The sequence below is a fragment of the Rhipicephalus sanguineus genome, chromosome 11 (assembly GCF_013339695.2).
Source record: "Rhipicephalus sanguineus isolate Rsan-2018 chromosome 11, BIME_Rsan_1.4, whole genome shotgun sequence".
In the NCBI taxonomy this organism is placed as follows: domain Eukaryota; kingdom Metazoa; phylum Arthropoda; class Arachnida; order Ixodida; family Ixodidae; genus Rhipicephalus; species Rhipicephalus sanguineus.
The window spans coordinates 43,028,822-43,044,128 of record NC_051186.1 but is presented as its reverse complement, the minus strand read 5'-3'; the positions used below and the strand labels follow the sequence as shown (position 1 = coordinate 43,044,128).

The window sequence follows — 15,307 nt, the reverse complement described above, 5'->3', positions numbered from 1 at the left end:
TCGGACAACCATAGGTTCAGCTTCCGTCGCCTTCGTCGCGTCGGGGACTTCGTTTACTGGTTTGGCGTTAACATCTTGTTCACATTCTGTTCATGCGTTTACGCACACGTAAGACGATGGACCATGGATTGACTTTCACTGCTAGCCCTTCAGTGACAATGCTTCTGATGCGGTACGGCCGTCTCATTTGGTATACGTACGTTACAAGCGGGTCGGTGCGAAGAAACAAGACAAATGGCCCTCGCACGCGGACGGTGGTCTTTCGAGAGCGATGTCAGTGGCTCTTGCGTCGCGGCAGCTCGATTACTTGAGTAGAGAAACTGCGCTACACCGCGCGAATTATGGAAAAGAACGCTACCCACACTAGCTGTTCTGTAATATTTCAGTACGCTGTACCTACATGCCGCTCTGCTACTGTTTACGTCACGGTATTCGCCTGGCGTGTGAAATTGTGGTCATGTGCTGACAACTGTGTAGTTGTCGTTGTGGCGGTGGTTTGTCTTGCGTTAGATTTGGAATACTCTTTTCACAAAGGTGAGTGAGAGTGTTAGTGATTACCCACTGTGCACAGCTATCATTAGAAGCGCATTTGTGTCGAGTTTCGCACGCCAAAGCAAAATCCTGAGAACGAGAGATACATACTGCACGCGTGCATAAGTCGGTCCTAATTCTCAGTGATGGCATGCGTATTCCAAACGCACGTGATTGAGAATTTTGGCTTAATTGACAGAAGTCATTGAGTTATTTTTCAGATATGTGCAATTATGATGCAGGTTAACGTTAAATGCAGCCACGGCGGCCACATTTCAAGGGGGCGAAAGGCAAACAACACCCATGTGCTTATGTCGGTGCACGTTAAAGAAACCCCGTCGATCGAAGTTAATCCGTAATCCCACTCTACGGCGTGCCTCATAATCATACGGTGGTTTCGACACGTCAAACTCCAGCAATAATATGTTATCGTACTTTCACGCATGCACGTCCAGTGGTATCACGTTTGCTAAATGTTGTAAAATTAACCTTCATGTTTCTTTAATTGCTTGTTGCATTGATAAGTGCTCTAAGTGCTGTGTAAAACTGAAACAGCGGTGCTCTAGCCAAGTGTGTTAACGCCGAAAAAAGTTGAATTATTGGTACCGTCGAAGGTGTTCATTAAAACAAGACTGTTTTGTGAAGCGGGACTTACTGTATTTATGACAAGCAGATCGTGCGAAGCGTATACAAACACACGAGACACACGGAAGTATGCGGCGCATCGCGCACACGCCGAGCCATAAAAAAAAAAAAAGAACTCCACACACGTACTCAACACACAGAACAAAAACAATGAACGTCACTCGTGTGTTGCTCGCATCAATCCTAGGTACAAGTAATTGCACGCGACTGGCCGAGATCGGTAGCACTGGATAGATAGTCCGGTCTGAGGCTGCCGAGTGACCGCGAAAGGGCAGCCGCTCTCCGCAGCACGGAATCACGATTGAACTCGGCGTGCGCATGCGCGCGCGCGCAAGTCACGTGGTTGAGGAGAAAAGGAGAAAAGTTTCTCCCTTGGCGCTTGCCGCAAGAGGGCGCGACGAGTAAATCGTCCGCAAAGGAGAAAGTCGCGGTTCCGAAGGAGGAACGGAGCCCGTTGCTCCATTCTCGCTCCCTTTTTTTTTAGAGTGAGGGGAACGGCTTGAGCAAATTTTCTGTGAGGGGGAAGGCCTGGTCGCATAATATGAGAGGTTTCACCGGGCAGCTGTTCAATAATAGCCACGCGGGAGATGCCAGAAGACCACGTTCTATTTTCTCACACAGCCATGATCTTCCGTACACATAAGCATCATGACATCTAACAGAAGCCCCCACGTTGATATACTTGAAACAGTAGCGGTGGTCGACAACAGCCAGGAGTATCATGGTGTACCTGTAAAAGATAAAGCACGAACACACTCTGTAACATCTCCTTATCAGGGTAATGTGTTGCCACTTGTAATAGCAAGAAGAAAAATATACTGTGCAGTTACCTCTTATTAAAGCATGTTTCACACATCATCCCAACAGCTAAACTGTGCAAGTTCTGTAAAACTACACTGCGACACACTACTGCACAGCCAACAATAAAGTAGAACGCGTGACGTCGCTGTAGGCACAACATTTCACATAACAGGCACAATTGAAGCGAATAACAACATGAATGTTAAATTTTAACAAGCAAGACAGCACCTACCATCCTTTATAGTTATTGTAGTCAGCTGCGTGCTCCTTTGGCGGGGATACGGCGAAATGACAGCCGTCGAGGGCACCCACAGCCTGCGGGAAACCATTCACGGAAAAACACTCCCTGATGTGCTTTTCCAACTGCCTTGGTCCCACCATCCGCATCCATTCGTCTTCGAGCCGATCTATCACTGTTTACAAAATTCTTTGAAAACAGTATTAACGGTGGATCTTCCAATGCCGAACAGGTCCGCAGTGGTCCTGTCTTCGGCACTTCTCCGCAGCGGTCCTGTCTGCAGCGGTCCTGTCCGCAGCGTCCGCAGCGGTCCTGTCTTCCTGTCTTCGGCACTGGAGCACAGGCGGTACATCCCCACGGCCATGCACCCTCTTCTCCACGGAGATGGCTTCTCTCATGTTTGTCGTTTGGCGCTCCAGCGAAGGCCTGCATGACTCTACCAGGTATCGGAACGTCGTCGGCGACACGCGGAAGGCTTGTCGGAAGTGTTGTTCCCCTAGATGTGGAAAGTGTCCTCAAACCAATGCTCATTACGCTGGAAGCTCCAACGCTCTCTATGAATGCTGGACGCCGCTGCCATTACCGCGGCAAATGTAAAAGCACATGCTTGCAGGCGCTCTTCAATATTTCGCTACTGACTTGCTTGCTTTTCTATTTCAATGTCAAGCAGTCTTTCTTGGTTAATACGCCTTACACGAAAGGAGAAATACGCTGCGACAACGCTTCTTATGAGGTCGGCGGAAGAAGTTGCAGCGGCTTCCTCGCACTCCGCCATGTCGGCCATACTGCACACTGACTGAAACAGTGGCTCCAGTCTTGCCTCGACTTCGTATGTACGAGCTTTTCTTGGATATTTAGAAAACCGCATATTAACGTTTCAGCATCGATGCTATCCTCGTGAAAACAATTTTTAGGACACTCAATATACGCGATAGATATTTTACACCCGCTGTGACTTTATTTTGTTCATTCCCATCTTCACTGCAACGCTAGTTCCATCGTCTGCAAATGACATTATATCTGCCGTGTAGCAACGCACGGCACCTAATGTCATTTGATGTGTCGAATATCATTAGATGAGAATGACATTAAACCTTCTCGTGTGACAGGAGTATTACTCTGAACCATTTATGTTTATTCTAAACACAATGTTACACGCTTAAAATATAGAAGGACACTTTGTAAACTCCAAAGTGTGTTCGGCGAAAGCCTGTGACCATTCGACTGACTATGCCGTGGTATCGGGGGAATCCACACTTCTCCGAACCGTTTGCCGTGGAATCATCACCGGGCGCTTGGGAGCCATCCGACTAACTCGACTGCTGCAACGAGAGGTCTGACAAAGGAGCGTTGCCGCTGTGCCATCACGTAATTGCTCAGAGAGTGGTGTCAGTGCCCCTGTAAATGGACGTCAGTACCACTTTAAAGGCTTTCGCCTTAATACTCCTCGTTGTTACGTTTGACGTGACAGGAACAGCTTATTCCGACGAAATATGCCTCATTAAACGCAAAAATTGACCGTTGCGTCAAAGCAAGTGATGCGAAAAATCATCACGCAATGACGTTACAGATCGCCAAAATTAGTGATATCGTTGCTTGGACAAAGGTGGGCCGATCACGGAGGCAGTGCAAAGCCACGCTAACAGCAGAGAGCTTTCGGGTGCGGGCGGGGGAGGACCAACATAGACATGCGCACGAGTGAGCCAAGGGGTGGGGGTGGCTCCCACCTCTAATCGTCCTAAGGGGGCGCTAAATCTGCCCATACCTGCATTGAGTCGGATCTGTACTGTCGTTGTTTAAAGCGCAAGGTTATGGCCATGCTGGTTTTTGATTGCGTGGCGGCCAGGAACCACTGATGCTGCATTCCGAGAGCTGTTTCCTTCCATTTGTACATGCGGAAAGGCGGAAACCAAAGGCAGGCCATTGTGGGAAGCACGTACGCCATCGCTTCGTTTTCATTTTTACCTCACTGCGAAGCTTGAAAGCTTGCTTTCTTTCGAACGCGACCAACGGGGTGGGAGATTGCGACTTCGCCCCCCTAATGGGGAACACGCCTATGAGGATCAATACATCGATGAGAAGAAAAAGAGATGGCTTTCGCCTTCGAGTTGTCGTAGGCGAGTGCATAAGGGATCCTGTGAGTTTTCTCTCGCATAGTAGAGTACTACGTATGGTACTCTGGATCGTGCACATTTTAGTTCCGAACACATTCTGTTACACAGTCTCACGTGGAGTGTTCGTGTTTTGCCTTTCCGTTGTGCGAGGGACAATTTACCGCTCTCCCCCAGAAGCAAATGTAGAACTATGAACTGATTTTTGTTTAGTAAGCGGCACGAGTACGAGTAACGCTCTTGTTTCTCTTCCATGCACTTCCGGTCGAGCACCTACTTCCGGTGTTCCGAGTATTCAGAAAATGCATTAAAAAAAATAAAGCTGGTTCCCAAGCGGTAATTCTCGTCAATTTAAGAGTAATAGTGGATACAAATGATATGGGAGCATAAGTGTACTTAAGATAAGGCCCAATGAACTGTAAGAATAATTATGAAAATAAATAAATGAGGCTCATTGAAAGAGCAGATACGTTTCTTATCAGCAGCTGGTGTCGTTGCGCCACCTAGTGGAGGTGATCTCAACCACGCACGTCTTTCTACGTGGCCTCTGAGATCCGCTTCGGCAGATTGATGAAACACAATGTTCATCCAAGGAAAAACGTAGGGGCGCTCGAAGGCCACGTGCGTGTGCCGCTACCAGACACTCAAGCATTAGGGTGGCCTCCAATTATTCTAAACGTAGAGCAGTGCACCTGTTCGTAGCGCATCGTATATTGCTCAGTTTATTTATAAACGATAGCTAACCACACTTCAGCAGTGCACAGTACTCAAAATAGTGTCTGTTCTCAACAGAGTTTAGGCGCCGGCATTCGCATAGTTTACGGTCACATCGCTGCTATACGTCGTATTATGATCGTCACTCTCCTTTTCGATCAGCCGCCTGGCGTAGAAGAAAATCTACCGTGGTATGCAAACTTCTGGTTAACCTCCCTGCCTTCCTCTGCTCTTTCTCTTCTTCTTCTTCTCTACCGTGGTCTCTCAGTTACGTCATTTCCGTGACAGAAACCACCTCGATGAGACCTTGATAGACCCTGACATCAAATAGGTTAACGTTTTAAAGAAAATGCCCACCTGGCATCGCGGATGTACCATCGGGCTACGGGACTAGGGCTTCGGCATTCAAATCCCCGTGTGGGAACACTTGAACGTATTTGTTAATTGACATGCTGTGCTCATATGCGTTGCGCTTACATCGAGCTCGCGCGTTTCCGTTTGTGACGCATTTGCGGTTATGAACACGGTTGTTATCTCCAAATGGCTTGGACCGTACAGTGGCGTATGTTTATGTAATCCATACCCACCTGCAAACTCAGGTCCTCAAGGCGGTTCATCACTGCCTTGGGGGCACTGGACTGGACAACCGGATGTGGAAGCCGCCCGCCGCGTCCTCGGCCATGGGACGCCACTCTCCTCTCCTCCTCGTCTTCGCATCTTTACCACCCTCTCCCCAATCCACCTACATGCGCTGACCCGTGGCTACCAAATATTCTCGTTTAGAACATAAGAAAACTCACAGGGTATCTTATGCAATCGCTCACATGCGAGCGACCGAGCGGCGGGGCCCGCGGCGATCGAGCGGCAGCAGGACGCTCGGACGCGGCTTCGTTTCACATGCACCGCTTTTGCGCGGCGCGCGCCTCTGCGATGCGCAGTGATGGTTGTGGGAAGCGCCCGTTATCCGCGGGTTTCCTTTCTCCGGGCTCGCTTGCTTTGGTGCGCTTGGGTTGCAAGTTTTCACCAGCCTTCTACTTCGGTGATCGATTTTCACGCGCCTAAACCTTGAATGATGAAAATGTGCAGTTTATCAGAGTGCAATTAAACAACTTCAGTAGGTCACGTTTATTTCTGTTCCAGCTTTCTTTTTTTTACCACGCAAGTCATGTTGCACGCACATACACTTGGCCATGGAAAAGCAAAAGAAAGAATTTGTTTTGGGGTTTTAAGCTTTCACAGGGCTTTCGGTGGCTTTTGGTCTCGAATGCCGCAAGGCGTTGGTGCGCCGTATGGGCCGGCAAGCGGATGCCAACGGCCCAGTCGACGACATTGTGGGTTTGTGAAGGAGCTCTTCTCTCTTTTTTTTTTTTTTTGCCTATGGGCATTCTGCAGTAAAGAGGCGGCGGCATTTGTCGTCTTCGGGGTACGTGACCACTAAAAAAAAGGGGAAAGAAAACAGTAAACTGTTCGAACGTGCTTGCACCAGAGTAGTAAAAAAAAAAAACTGAAACGTCTACTGCGAACAAGTGCGGAGTGTCGTAGGTTCCCCCTGTCCGGACCTATGTTGGTGTCACTATTCGATAAAAATACAAAAGAAACAAAATGACACGTGCAAACGATTTGTCTGCTTTGATGGAAGCGCAGTAAAGAACAACCAAAAGGAAAAGAACGGCGTTTTCTACACTGCCAGCTCGTTGCAGCGAATGTCGTCTGCTAGGAAACCGAGTCGGAGCGAGTTCCTCCCCGGCGCGCGCGGTGCTCTCGTCTCATCCCTACGGTCACTTGCTCCCCGCGTCACTGCTCCCCCATTGGTTGACATTGGGCAGCCGCTCTGCCGCTCGCGAATTTTTCCAACTCTGGCGATCTCGATCGCGCGTCCACTGGTCGCTCTAAAAAACCTGTTTTTGGGCTTCCGCCGCCGGCAGCCGCTCCGCTCTTGGAGCAAAATCGCTGCATGTGAAACAGGCTTAAGACGACTCGAAGGCGAAAGCTATCTTCGTATTCTCAGTCGATGTATTGATCCCCCCACGCCCCCCTCCGAAGCTTTCTGCACCTATCGCGGTTTGCACTGCCCGCAGGCAGTACAAGACCACTGCATCCAAGATCGGAGGCATGACAAACTTTTTGCATCTCACCTTGTCTTGCGCTGCCTCCGTGATCTGCACACGCTTGACCAAGCTACGATGCCATGTGGATACGGCATAATGTGGACGTCACAAATTTGGCGATCTCTGACGTACAGGGCACAGGTCCTACTTTTAATTACGTAGTCATCGTGATATTTTATTTGTGGCATATGACCCTAACGTGATCAGTTACAACAGGACAATACATTGAATGCCGAATAAAAAATGGCAGCATATCTACGGGGTGAATGATGAAGAGGGGGGCGAAGATACCTCGCCCCACACCTCAAATGAAAACTCGTGAGTAACATCGTGGTCGGGAAAGGCACGCCAGCAACGAGGTGATGGCGGTTATTCGAGCGGTGTCGTTCTTTATGGACGATATCTTTGTTAGATTGTTCGCGAACCACAACCGGTCACACAACGTCTCAACTGTGGCCGAACGAAACCGTCCAGAAAGTCTCTCTTGAACCGGGCGTCGGCACCTTCGTGTTCTTTCTTGGCACGTTTAGCAGCCGCCTCTCGAACTCTCACCTTCTCGTTCGCCCGTCGATAGGCACGCTTTCTCGTCGCTTTCTCGTTGCCGGACGGCTTGGAGATCATCTTCTCGTGCGGCCTGGCGCCGCTGCCGCGCCGCTTCGGCCTCTCGGTCTCGTACACCGGGATCTTGTCGGCGCCACCGCGCAGCTTCGCGGCGCGCTTCTGCCTCGCGCGCCCGCACGTCGGGGTCCCTTCTTCGAGCGCGAGCCGCCGCCGCCCTGCGCGCACGCCGCTCAGCAGCCTTGTCCATCTTCCGCAGACCCTCTGAACGCGGCGCGCGCCAAAACGGCGCTGTTTATTGTATTATAGAGCACCCCCTTGGCGTACCGCGCCGCCGAAGAACACGCGATCGTCTCTCTCCTTCCGTACGTGTGACGTCATTCCTGTTTTCATAAAACTCACCTTTTATTTTTATACTACAAGTAACGCCCTCTAGTATCGTACCATCTTGCAGTTTTCAGCGTATATGCATTCGTTATATAGTACAAGTACCGCCCTCTACGGCCAGTTCACGAACTAACGAGAGGCGGTTACCTACGACGGGACGCTCGGGCCACGCCATAAGGAGCTTCGCCCCTAAAAGGACGTGTAGTAACTGATAGATAGCGCCATGCGGTTTCAGTATAGTGTAGTACAGTATGCTCGATTACAACGTGAGAAAAAATGTGTCAGCTCCACCCACAGCCGTCGCTGTCCCTCCCACAGAGGGAATTCGCATAAATGCTCCATCCATTCGCGTTTACTCATTTTCATGACGTCAAGCACTGATTGAGTGTTTCAGATTGTTGACTTTACTGTACAGACAGATGTTTGTGTCGCTGGTTTTAGGTAGGAAACGTGAACGTCCTGGTAAATTTTGTCAAGGATTCAGACATCGCCGCTTACGCAAACGCATTGTTCATGTAGTAACACTGAACCTTTAGCTCATAATGTGCGTAGTATTAGCATTTCGAGCGTAGACCAGCTAGCACGACTGTCTTTACATGTAAAGGGCAGGCGCGCCGCAGCTCGGTGGGTGGTGCTTACATTTTTTTTTTTAGGTTGTAACCGACTATAGAAATAAATCTTGAGCTAGCGTCTATATAAGCTGCAATGCATGGCGCTTCAGCCAGCATGGGAATGATGGGTAGTACATGGATTTGTCTAAGCTTCGTTATTTCGGCTCCAGTTCGCTCCGTGTGACCAGCAGCCGCTTTGTCGCAAGATTCGAACTTCATCAAAACTCCGGCTGTCCCGCTTCACCACCTTGATCCCTTTTAGTCTGACCAATTCAAATCAGCTCACGAGGTTCACAACTAGCCATTTTTTTTATCCAAAACAAAAGCCGAAGCGCAACAATAAACAAAGTCGCAAGCACGTTCAAATCCGCATGCGCGAGATCTAGGCAAATCCGCGTACTACCCACCATTCCCATGGCGGATGAACGATCCCAGAGCCATACTTCTCTCTAGTGAATATTGTGGGAAATATATGGTCACAGTGCCAGCATGCGGTCGTTTAATAGCCACCATACAACCCAGCCTTCCGAAGCAGGGCCACACACAAAGACACCCGTATACGTGGTTTTTCTTCGAGCACCTAATCACCAAACTAATCAGAGCTGTCCCGCTTACATAGCAGAGGTCTGCAGTTACGCAAGTCTGGCAGCCGGTGCCATCCGTTGCACGCCATTTGGACACACTTGAACGGGAGGGGCGAACATTCCTTCCGCCTTCGGCCGTACTTGAGTCCAACGACCACACCAAGAGCAGGTTTGAATTAGAAACGGAACGCATCTGTATATAAATCTCAATGACCCTTCGCCACTCTCCCCAATGTGATCGATGTCGTGGTGCCTTTTGAGCTGTCTGCCCGTAATGCTTCAGACGACCCGAGGCAGATAGTATCGTGAAGTCGTCCATTACGGAGTCGTTTGAGCCCCTCTCTCAGGCGGCCAGGGGTATAGGAAGACGCATGGCGCGAAGCACGAAATGTGCGCAACGGACATCTCTCGATCGTAAGCAACAATTGCGGGCTCTTTGTCGGGCCGTAATGGCCCCGTTTGGCAACCGTGGACATGGAGTGGACGCAAAGCTGCGTAATCGGAAACAACAGGTGTAAGATGGCGTACGTAGTATAGTAACTGCTGCGTGCCCGAAGGGTAACGGGGCCGTGTTTTCGTGCCCGAAGATTTTGCGACCAAGACTTCATACATAACTAATTAGCACAAAAAAGAAGGACACGGATAGGGTGAATACAAGAAACAGGACGCGGCGCTTCTGTGCATCGTGGGAATCAGGTGTTTTCATTTTTTTTCTGCTAGTAAATCATTATTTGAAGTTAAGCTCCGCGTCCGTCTGTTGTCATCACCTCGTTCGTTGTCCTTTTTTTTCTCTAATTAGTTATGTCTTAAGTGAATTCGCACCAAGTAGCCCAACTCGCATCTCTTCATTTGCAATCAAGGACAAAGCAGTGTGCGCCCGACGGTGCACACTGCTTACATACTGCTGGAGGACACGGTACTACTACATAGATAGATAGATAGATAGATAGATAGATAGATAGATAGATAGATAGATAGATAGATAGATAGATAGATAGATAGATAGATAGCTAGATAGATAGATAGATAGATAGATAGATAGATAGATAGATAGATAGATAGATAGATAGATAGATAGATAGAGATAGATAGATAGATAGATAGAGATAGATAGATAGATAGATAGATAGATAATGTATTGCACAACTGCACTAACTGTCCACAACCATTTTCGAAATCAGAACTTACAGGGTATGTGCAGGAGACGTCGTTCATTGACGTCACCGCACACGTCGTGTATTCGGGGCATCACCGGAGTAGAGACAGAATCCTGGCGTCGCCAGCGCCTGTCTGAATTGGAAAATCGCGAAGGAACCGCGCCGGCGGTTGTTGTTACCATCGTTTACTGTTCGCATATGGAGCAGAACGGAAGGGTTAGCGTCGGTTGTGACCTGCATTTTTATTCGTACGTTTCCCGTTGTTGCTTGTTATTTATAGCGTGTACTTGCATTTACGTTGTTGCCTCCGTGAGGCCCGTCGCGACCTGGGCTGTTTCTCTGGGGCTCGGTCTTCGCGCATCAAGAGAAACGGATGGCTTTCTCGGCCTGACGTGTGTCGCGCAGGATTTGCCAGGTGACAGCTTTGTTCCGGTCCAATTCTAATCGAATGCAAAGGGAGGTGGTGTGTGTGTGTGTGGGGGGGGGGGGGGGAGTGGATATCGTAAACATGTAGTACAATAAATCAACGGTTAGTTTCTCGCGAAAGCCGACTCGGCAGCATCTGCTCAGAAACGCCTGCAAGAGTGATGGAAGGTGTCCGTTACTGTATAAGCTTAAAGTTGGAGAGAGAGAGAGAGTGTGTGTGTTTGTGTGAAAGAAAACGAACTGGAAGGAGCTCCACCAAGTTTCACAGGGTACGATTAGCGCAAAATGATGGCAGCTTCGCAGTATAGTGGTGCCAAGACTGAAGGAAGAGCGGTGCTAGGCTTCCTTCCTTGTTTCTCTTTATCTTTCTTTCTTTCTCTTTCTCTCTGTTTCTTGCATCTCTTTTTGTATCTGTTTCTTTCTATTTCTTTCTTTCTCATTCCATTTATTTCTCTTTCTCGCTCTTTCTATATTTTTTCTCTTTCTTCCTTTTCTCTTTCTCGTCCTCTCTTTATTTACCACTCCCTCTTTGTTTTTATTTCTTTCTCTATCTCTTTGTGTTCCTTTCTCTGTTTCTGTCTCTTTCTCTCTTATGTATTTCTGTCTTATTATCTTTTTTATGTCTTTATTTCCTTTATTTCTCTCTAGTCTCTATCTTCCTCTTTTTTCTATCGCTTTCTTTCTCTCTATATTCTCTCTCTCTTCTTCACGTGTTCGTTTTAGTTTGACACTCGCACCTGGTGTAACCGTAGTGGGGCTTGCCCAATTCCTGTGGCGCATACCCACCTGAGGAGTTTTGCACGACGGAGCACAAGTTGCCGACAGCTTAAAAGACTTCAATGTAAAAAGAACGAAGACAGCGCGTGCCGGTTCATGATGATGACAGTTTCCTACGTCTGAGCACTACTTAACGATAGCTTGAACAGCTTCGCTGTTTAAAAATTTCGCGTTCCAGTGCTCTGAAATGATCGCTGGAACGCGTCGACCCGCTCCAGATCGACCAGTGAAATACGGATTCGTCCCCACGGAGCTAGAAATCCTTCTCCGGATCGACCAGAGAAAAACGACATCACTCGGACCTGCCGTCACTGTTTGAAATGCTGGGTCAAGGACGTGCAACTTTTTTACGCTAATGGTGGCCGAGGACCTCTAATGTTGCACACCCCCTCCTCTCCTCTTCCTCACGTAGCATTTGCGCACCATAGGCAGAAACGAAGCAAGACGACACCAACATGACCAGCCGAGGAATTGCCCGCTTCCGAAATAAATATTCCGGACTACGTCGCCGATGCTGTGCTGACGAAGGAATCAGAAGTTTTGCGCGAGGTTATGTCCGTACGAAAACGGTGCAGACGATTGGAGAGTCCACCGTTAAAGGGAACCACTCGAATGAGTAGCTTTCGAATTGCTGGCCCCCTAACTGCAAGTGGATGTGGGAACATTCGGTTTGTGCACGGCACTAGTCTGAACTGACAACCATCACTTGTCGTACGCAAAGGTAACTCACTATGCTTTAATAAGAGAGCGAAACCCGAACACGCCCTGCGCGCAAGCGTTCCCTTTAACAGTGGACCCGTCTGTATCCCTGCCTGCGTCATTCTGCGGTGTTCACGGCAAATCGCCTGAGGGGTTGCTTTTTGAAGTATTTCGGTGTTTGACGTTAACTTAAATAAAGAAATTCGTGTTTGCCAGAGCTAAAGCTACTGTGCTGTGCGGTGTTCATGACGTTAGCGAAGAACACGTTATTCAAATTTCCGGAGCCCTCCACTACGGCGTGCCTCGTAATTATATCGTGGTTTTGGCACGTAAAACCTCAGATATTAGAATGGCTGCCAGATGGGCGTGTTGGTACTTGGTATACGTCCATGATGGTGAAGCGCTATAGAGAAAGTAGTGAGACAAAAGTGTCCGTTCTTTCCAGCGCTTCACCATCATGAACCAAGATATTATATATTATTACAAAGGAGCCTAAACTTGGCAAGGTAATGACAGGCCGACAGCCTACGAATACATTAACGTAGCGCGACCGCAAGTTTTCACGGCCAAGACAGCGAGACGAAGAAGGTGCTCAGTGAGAGGCGTGAGCAAATTAAGTAGTGCAACACGTGGTTTGGCGTGGGCGCGGGCTGTTACTATTTGCGTTAGCGAAACAAGACGGAAGCTGGCAGCAAGCGGCAAGTGTAGAGAGCGGGGGATCTTCGCGTGGTATAGATAGTTTGTATATACACTCCGAAGACAGGTCGGTATAAGAGCTCGCGTTGGCCTTGGTGCAGTTGTCGTCTACGCAGCAGCCGTTGCTCGGAAGAATGTAGACAGGCTAGCGTTGCGGGCCACTTAAAGGGGCCATGACACCCACTTTTCGATCATAATGTGTGTACGTGGATTAATCCTTGTGCGTTCACAACAAGCTGGCGAAATTTTATCGCATTTGGTCGAACACTTATGTTATATTTGAATATGTTTGTAAACACGCTAGCTGCCTGAGAGTCGGGCACCACTGGCTCACTAGAGAGTCGTGACGTAACAAGCTGCTTGCTGTGCGAGTGACTGCATTGCGGCGAACGATTTTCTTACACCGCTCAGCTGCGCTCGCAAGCGAGCTATTTCAGGTTTGTTCTGCTTGGGCATTGAAACTGAACGATTGCAACGGCTAAAACTTCGGTAGAAGACGACGGCTCCGCTCATGCATGACATGACGTCACACACGCCATGGGAAAATGGCGGTCGCCAGCGGTGGGCGAGATTTATGGCCGGCGACTTCTAGGGCCTGTTTTGCACTGAATATTATTTTACAGCTTTTTTCATATGTGTATAGACACAATAGACACTTCTACTTTTCGCTTAAAGCCGCAAATTCTTCGATGACTGTATCACGACCTCCTTTAGTTAACGTGGGCGATTTTTTTTAGGTCAGAGGATGTCGACAAATTCGCTGGGCACTTCAGTCAGCAACATTTCGCCTCAACGCTAGAGACTCGGCATGTACATGAAATTCACTTTTCGCAAAAATGATCGCTTAAGATGTACCTGCACACACTATAATGCATAACGTCTTCGCCTTGCGAGCACATCTGGCTCTAACCACTGCCCACTTATAGTTGGTTGCAATCGAAAAATAAGATTGAGCTCCGCCCACAGTCGTCACTGTCCCACCCAGAGAGAACTTTGACAGATGCCTATCCAACCACACTTGCTCATTTACGTGACGTCAATCACCTCTCGTGAATATCAGGCACGTGATTTTCCCATACAGACACGTGCTCGTGTCGCTGGTTTCGATAGAAAACTTCAATGTCCTGGCAAATTTTCAGCGAAGATTCCGACATCACTGCTCAACCAAACGTAGTACTTTGAGAAAGGACGACGAACTTTTAATTCATAACATGCGTAGTATTTACATTAGCTGCGGAGAAGTGCCCATGGTTAGAACTGAAACAACCTGGCATAACTCGATTGCACAGGTGAATGCATGCGCGCCGCAGTTCAGGGGCGGTGCTTGTATTTATTCTTACGCTGTAACCAACTATAGTGTAGCTCGTTACCATCCGTGCCGTGATTTGCCTGTGTTACACTTATACTACGCTGCACGCGCGTAGCAGGACGAGCCCTTGACGTTACACGGACGCTTTCTGTAATTGCTCCGATCCTCCCTTCGTGCTCTCTTGCGCAATGAAAGCAAGTACCGCCCAAGAAACAAGGCGTGGAACATTACAACATCCCTTCCCCTTACCCCTCTCCCTCTATCACCCGCTGTCGCTACGAATTCTTATGCAGTGTAATGAATCAGAGCGATGTTACAACACGGGCTATCTCTCGCCTGAGCTTGGCTTGTGCGATGACCGTGTGACCGCAGCAATAGCGTTACTACGGGTAATGATCAGTTGTGCGGGCGTTGTTTATGATTACCCGTATGTACGCTCCGTGCACCGCGGGAGAAATTGAATAATGCTTGCACGTGGGGGCAGCCACAAATCCCGTCCCACCAGCGTTCACTTACGGTCGAGAAATTGCCTCCGGACGTGCTCCGGGTCTATAGTCGGTTACACCTATAGGCGTAAATGTAAGCTACGCCCCCAGAACTGCTGCGGGCCTGCCATTCATATGTGGAAGATAGTCGTGTCAGTGCTTTCAGTTATTACCAGAAGCACTTTCTCGCTGCTAATGTAAATGCTATCGCTTTATTATAAAATGTCCATCGCCCTAGTTAAAATATTACATACGTTTCCCTGAGAAGCCACGTCAGAATCTTGGCTGAATTTGCCAGGAAGTTCAAGTTTATTGACCGAAAGCCAATGACCGGAACACATTTCTGTATTGAGAAATTCCTCACCTGAAATACGCGAAAGGTGCTTGACGTCACGGAAATGAGAAGATGCAGTTAGATGTGACACCTGTGCAAGTTTTCTCCTGTTGGACAGCAACGGCTATGGGAAGAG

General features: G+C 48.7%; 1 protein-coding gene across 2 annotated transcripts in view; it reads right to left on the bottom strand.

Moving 5' to 3' along the window:
• LOC119374688 (cysteine-rich motor neuron 1 protein) overlaps positions 1-15,307 on the bottom strand; it is a 444,084-nt gene that overhangs the window by 391,012 nt on the left and 37,765 nt on the right. Inside the window, exon 1 of one of the 2 annotated variants that reach the window (XM_049420442.1) lies at positions 11,677-11,680. The exons of the other annotated variant lie outside the window; for it this stretch is intronic. The gene's annotated coding sequence lies outside the window, so the exon portion shown is untranslated. Of the gene's footprint in view, positions 1-11,676; positions 11,681-15,307 lie in introns of those variants that run through there. 2 annotated transcript variants of the gene reach the window in all.